The sequence below is a fragment of the Amia ocellicauda genome, unplaced genomic scaffold (genome assembly GCF_036373705.1).
Source record: "Amia ocellicauda isolate fAmiCal2 unplaced genomic scaffold, fAmiCal2.hap1 HAP1_SCAFFOLD_401, whole genome shotgun sequence".
NCBI classification, from domain to species: domain Eukaryota; kingdom Metazoa; phylum Chordata; class Actinopteri; order Amiiformes; family Amiidae; genus Amia; species Amia ocellicauda.
Genome location: NW_027102975.1, coordinates 2,138 through 7,986, shown reverse-complemented (window position 1 = coordinate 7,986; position 5,849 = coordinate 2,138). Strand labels below are relative to the sequence as shown.

Below are 5,849 nucleotides of genomic sequence, written 5' to 3'. Positions count from 1 at the left end.
CTGGAGGAGATATAATTGAAGAATTGTACACGTACCCGGCTACTTTCAACACCCTTTCCTGCACTGATATTTTTCCCTCCATTTTTCTAGTTTTTTTTTTTTTTTTTATGCTGGAAATTCCGTCAATACCCGCCAGCCTTTAAGAGACATCATGCAGCCAGGCTGCTTGGCTTGCGGCCACACCGTCCTGAACGCGGTCGATCTCATCAGATCTCGGAAGCTAAACGGTGCAGGGCCTCGTCAGTACTTGGATGGGTGACCTCCTGGAAATACCAGGTGCTGCAAGCTTTTTCGTCTCCTGGGTAACTTCATCGTAGCTCTTAATACTCTATTTCTGTCTGGAGGAGATATAATTGAAGAATTGTACACGTACCCGGCTACTGTCAACACCCTTTGCTGCACTGATATTTTTCCATCCATTTTTCTTTTTTTTTTTTTTTTTGCTGGAAGTTCCGTCAATACCCGCCAACCTTTAAGAGACATCATGCAGCCAGGCCTCTCGGCTTGTGGCCACACCGTCCTGAACGCGCCCGATCTCGTAAGGTCTCGAAAACTAAACGGGGCAGGACCTGGTCAGTACTTGGATGGGAGACCTCCTGGAAATACCAGGTGCTGCAAGGTTTTACGTCTCCTGGGTAACTTTATCGTAGCTCTTAATTCTCTCTTTCTGTCTGGAGGAGATATAATTGAAGAATTGTACACGTACCCGGCTACTTCCAACACCCTTTGCTGCACTGATATTTTTCCCTCCATTTTTCTATTTTTTTTATTTTTTATTTTTGCTGGAAATTCCGTCAATACCCGCCATCCTTTAAGAGACATCATGCAGCCAGGCATCTCGGCTTGCGGCCACACCATACTGAACACGCCCGATCTCGTCAGATCTCGGAAGCTAAACGGGGCAGGACCTGGTTAGTACATGAATGTGAGACCGCCTGGAAATACCTAGTGCTGCAAGCTTTTACGTCTCCTGGGTAACTTTATCGTAGCTCTTAATACTCTCTATCTGTCTGGAGGAGATATAATTGAAGAATTGTACATGTACCCGGCTACTTTCAACACCCTTTGCTGCACTGATATTTTTCCCTCCCTTTTTCTATTTTTTTTTTTTTTTTTTTTTGCTGGAAGTTCCGTCAATACTTGCCAGCCTTTAAGAGACATCATGCAGCCAGGTCTCTTGGCTTGCGGCCACACCGTCCTGAACGCGCCTGATCTCATCATATCTCGGAAGGTAAAAGGGGCAGGGCCTGGTCAGTACTTGGATGGGTGACCTCCTGGAAATGCCAGGTGCTGCAAGCTTTTTACGTCTCCTGGGTAACTTCATCGTAGCTCTTAATACTCTCTTTCTGTCTCCAGGAGATATAATTGAAGAATTGTACACGTACCCGGCTACTTTCAACACCCTTTGCTGCACTGATATTTTTCCATCCATTTTTCTTTTTTTTTTTTTTTTTTGCTGGAAGTTCCGTCAATACCCGCCAACCTTTAAGAGACATCATGCAGCCAGGCCTCTCGGCTTGCGGCCACACCGTCCTGAATGCGCCCGATCTCGTCAGATCTCGGAAGCTAAACGGGGCAGGGCCTGGTCAGTACTTGGATGGGAGACCTCCTAGAAATACCAGGTGCTGCAAGCCTTTTACGTCTCCTGGGTAACTTCATCGTAGCTCTTAATACTCTCTTTCTGTCTCCAGGAGATATAATTGAAGAATTGTACACGTACTAGGCTACTTTCAACACCCTTTGCTGCACTGATATTTTTCCCTCCATTTTTCTTTTTATTTTATTTTTTTGCTGGAAGTTCCGTCAATATCCGCCAGCCTTTAAGAGACATCATGCAGGCAGGCCTCTTGGCTTGTAGTCACACCGTCCTGAACGCGCCCGATCATATCAGGTTTCGGAAGCTAAACGGGGCAGGGCCTGGTCAGTACTTGGAAGTGTGACCTCCTGGAAATACCAGGTGCTGCAAGCTTTTTACGTCTCCTGGGTAACTTCATCGTAGCTCTTAAAACTCTCTTTCTGTCTCCAGGAGATATAATTGAAGAATTGTACACGTACCCGGCTACTTTCAACACCCTTTGCTGCACTGGTATATTTCCCTCTATTTTTCTTTTTTTTTTTTGCTGGCAGTTCCGTCAATACCCGCCAGCCTTTAAGAGACATCATGCAGCCAGGCATCTCGGCTTGCGGCCACACCATCCTGAACGCGCCCGATCTCGTCAGATCTCGGAAGCTAAACGGGGCAGGACCTGGTCAGTACATGAATGTGAGACCTCCTTGAAATACCTCGTGCTGCAAGCTTTTACGTCTCCTGGGTAACTTTATCGTAGCTCTTAATACTCTCTATCTGTCTGGAGGAGATATAATTGAAGAATTGTACATGTACCCGGCTACTTTCAACACCCTTTGCTGCACTGATATTTTTCCCTCCCTTTTTCTATTTTTTTTTTTTTTTTTTTTTGCTGGAAGTTCCGTCAATACTTGCCAGCCTTTAAGAGACATCATGCAGCCAGGTCTCTTGGCTTGCGGCCACACCGTCCTGAACGCGCCTGATCTCATCATATCTCGGAAACTAAACGGGGCAGGGTCTGGCCAGTACTTGGTTGGGTGACCTCCTGGAAATACCTGGTGCTGCAAGCTTTTTACGTCTCCTGGGTAACTTCATCGTAGCTCTTAATACTCTCTTTCAGTCTGGAGGAGATATTATTGAAGAATTGTACACGTACCCGGCTACTTTCAACAGCCTTTGCTGCACTGATATTTCTCCCTCCATTTTTATTTTTATTTTTTATTTTTTCTGGAAGTTCCATCAATATCCGCCAGCCTTTAAGAGACATCATGCAACCAGGCATCTCGGCTTGCGGACACACAGACCTGAACGCGCTTGATCTCGTCAGATCTCGGAAACGAAACGGGGCAGGACCTGGTCAGTACTTGGATGGGAGAACTCCTGGAAATACCAGGTGCTGCCAGCTTTTTACGTCTGCTGGGTAACTTTATCGTAGCTCTTGATACTCTCTTTCAGTCTGGAGGAGATATAATTGAAGTATTGTACACGTACCCGGTTACTTTCAACACCCTTTGCTGCACTGATATTTTTCCCTCCATTTTTCTTTTTTCTTCATTATTTAGCTGGAAGTTCCGTCAATATCCTCCAGCCTTTAAGAGACATCATGCAGCCAGGCCTCTTGGCATGCGGACACATTGTCCTGAATGTGCCCGATCTCATCAGATCTCGGAAGCTAAACGGGGCAGGGCCTGGTCAGTACTTGAATGTGAGAACTCGTGGAAATACCTGGTGCTGCAAGCTTTTTACGTCTCCTGGGTAACTTTATCATAGCTCTTCATTCTCTTTTTCTGTCTGGAGGAGATATAATTGAAGAATTGTACACGTACCCGACTACTTTCAACACCCTTTGCTGCAGTGGTATTTTTCCCTCCATTTTTCTTTTTTCTTTTTTATTTTGCTGGAAGTTCCGTCAATACCCTCCAGCCTTTAAGAGACATCATGCAGCCAGGCCTCTTGGCATGCGGACACATTGTCCTGAACGCGCCCGAACTCATCAGATCTCGGAAGCTAAACGGGGCAGGACCTGGTCAGTACTTGAATGTGAGACCTCCTAGAAAAACCTGGTGCTGCAAGCTTTTACGTCTCCTGGGTAACTTCATCGTAGCTCTTTATACTCTCTTTCTGTCTGGAGGAGATATAATTGAAGTATTGTACACGTACCCGGCTACTTTTAACACCCTTTGCTGCACTGATATTTTTCCCTACATTTTTCTTTTTTCATTTTTTTTTGCTGGAAGTTCTGTCAATACCCTCCAGCCATTTAGAGACATCATGCAGCCAGGCCTCTTGGCTTGCGGCCACACCGTCCTGAACGCGCCCGATCTCGTCAGACCTTGGAAACTAAACGGGCCAGGGCCTGGTCATTACTTGAATGTGGGACCTCCTGGAAATACCTGGTTCTGCAAGCTTTTTACGTCTCTTGGGTAACTTCATCGTAGCTCGTAATACTCTCTTTCAGTCTGGAGGAGATATAATTGAAGAATTGTACCCGTACCCGGCTACTTTCAACACCCTTTGCTGCACTGATATTTTTCCCTCCATTTTTCTTTTTTCTTTTTTTTTTGCCGGAAGTTCCGTCAATACCCTCCAGCCTTTAAGAGACATCATGCAGCCAGGCTTTTTGGCTTGCGGCCACACCGTCCTGAACGCGCCCGATCTTGTCAGATCTAGGAAGCAAAACATGGCAGGACCTGGTCTGTATTTGGATTGGTGACCTCCTGGAAAAACTAGGTACTGCAAGCTTTTTACGTCTCCTGGGTAACTTCATCGTAGCTCTTAATACTCTCTTTCTGTCAGGAGAAGATACAATTGAAGAAATGTACACGTACCCGGCAACTTTCAACACCCTTTGCTGCACTGATATTTTTCCCTCCATTTTTCTTTTTTCTTTTTTTTTTTGCTGGAAGGTCCGTCAAAACCCGCCCGCCTTTAAGAGACATCATGCTGCCAGGCCTCTCGGCTTGCGGCCATGCCGTCCTGAACACGACCGATCTCATCAGATCTCGGAAGCTAAACAGGGCAGGGCCTGGTCAGTACTTGGATGGGTGACCTCCTGGAAATACCAGGTACTGCAAGCTTTATACGTCTCCTGGGTAACATCATCGTAGATCTTAATACTCTCTTTCTGTCTGGAGGAGATATAATTGAAGAAATGTACACGTACCCGGCTACTTTCAACACCCTTTGCTGAACTGATATTTTTCCCTCCATTTTTCTTTTTTTATTTGCTGGAAGTTCCGTCAACACCCGTCAGCCTTTAAGAGACATCATGCAGCCAGGCCTCTCGGCTTGCGGCTACACCGTCCTGGACCCACCCCGTCTCGTCAGATCTCGGAAGCTAAACGGGGCTTGGCCTGGTCAGTACTTGGATGGGAGATCTCCTAGAAATACCAGGTGCTGCAAGCTTTTTACGTCTCCTGGGTAACTTCATCGTAGCTCTTAATACTCTCTTTCTGTCTGGAGGAGATATAATTGAAGAATTGTACACGTTCCCGGCTACTTTCAACACCCTTTCCTGCACTGTTATTTTTCCCTCCATTTTTTTATTTTTTTATTTTTTATTTTTTGCTGGAAATTCCGTCAATACCCGCCAGCCTTTAAGAGACATCATGCAGCCAGGCATCTCGGCTTGCGGCCACACCGTCCTGAACGTGCCCGATCTCGTCAGACCTTGGAAACTAAACGGGCCAGGGCCTGGTTAGTACTTGGATGGGTGACCTCCAGGAAATACCAGGTGATGCAAGCTTTTTACGTCTCCTGGGTAACTTCATCGTAGCTCTTAATACTCTTTATCTGTCTGGAGGAGATATAATTGAAGTATTGTACACTTTGTCTTAGGGACAGTCTGGCTAGCAGTGACTGAGTGGTTGACAGACGACAAGCAATGGAATGTACGTGCTCTGTGATGTCATAGCAGTCAGCTGAGAGAGGCTCGTGATGTCATCACTGAGCTGTCTGTCTGTCTGTCTGTCTGTCTGTCTCTCTCTCTCTCTCTCTCTCTCTCTCTCTCTCTCTCTCTTCCTCTCAATTCAATTCATTTGTATTGTCAAAGCAATTGGACATACATACATACATATATATATATATATATATATATATATATATATATATATATATATATATATACATACATACATACATCCATACATGCTAGAAAGTCATTACAATGTTATCTTAAAGGCTAACTAAGCAGAACATATATCATTATAGAACAGAGTTCATAGGTCAACACATGGTTTTAGGGAACAGGCACGTAGGTCATACCGTTTGACAATGTCTCCAA

General features: G+C 45.3%; 2 non-coding genes and 13 pseudogenes across 2 annotated transcripts; all 15 read left to right on the top strand.

The window, feature by feature from the left end:
• The first annotated feature begins 169 nt into the window (after positions 1-169).
• Positions 170-288, top strand: LOC136735097 (uncharacterized; annotated as a pseudogene).
• A 214-nt stretch (positions 289-502) lies between these two features.
• LOC136735087 (uncharacterized) lies at positions 503-621 on the top strand (annotated as a pseudogene).
• A 220-nt stretch (positions 622-841) lies between these two features.
• On the top strand, positions 842-960 carry LOC136735089 (uncharacterized; annotated as a pseudogene).
• A 220-nt stretch (positions 961-1,180) lies between these two features.
• Positions 1,181-1,299, top strand: LOC136735098 (uncharacterized; annotated as a pseudogene).
• Positions 1,300-1,515: 216 nt separating this feature from the next.
• LOC136735084 (5S ribosomal RNA) lies at positions 1,516-1,634 on the top strand. Its single transcript, XR_010810723.1, has one exon. It is a non-coding gene; the product is annotated as a 5S ribosomal RNA (ribosomal RNA).
• A 216-nt stretch (positions 1,635-1,850) lies between these two features.
• LOC136735088 (uncharacterized) lies at positions 1,851-1,969 on the top strand (annotated as a pseudogene).
• Positions 1,970-2,179: 210 nt separating this feature from the next.
• On the top strand, positions 2,180-2,298 carry LOC136735090 (uncharacterized; annotated as a pseudogene).
• A 220-nt stretch (positions 2,299-2,518) lies between these two features.
• LOC136735085 (uncharacterized) lies at positions 2,519-2,637 on the top strand (annotated as a pseudogene).
• Positions 2,638-3,188: 551 nt separating this feature from the next.
• LOC136735086 (uncharacterized) lies at positions 3,189-3,307 on the top strand (annotated as a pseudogene).
• Positions 3,308-3,523: 216 nt separating this feature from the next.
• On the top strand, positions 3,524-3,642 carry LOC136735092 (uncharacterized; annotated as a pseudogene).
• Positions 3,643-3,856: 214 nt separating this feature from the next.
• On the top strand, positions 3,857-3,975 carry LOC136735093 (uncharacterized; annotated as a pseudogene).
• Positions 3,976-4,190: 215 nt separating this feature from the next.
• On the top strand, positions 4,191-4,309 carry LOC136735094 (uncharacterized; annotated as a pseudogene).
• Positions 4,310-4,525: 216 nt separating this feature from the next.
• LOC136735095 (5S ribosomal RNA) lies at positions 4,526-4,644 on the top strand. Its single transcript, XR_010810724.1, has one exon. It is a non-coding gene; the product is annotated as a 5S ribosomal RNA (ribosomal RNA).
• Positions 4,645-4,853: 209 nt separating this feature from the next.
• LOC136735091 (uncharacterized) lies at positions 4,854-4,972 on the top strand (annotated as a pseudogene).
• Positions 4,973-5,193: 221 nt separating this feature from the next.
• Positions 5,194-5,312, top strand: LOC136735096 (uncharacterized; annotated as a pseudogene).
• Positions 5,313-5,849: the final 537 nt, after the last annotated feature.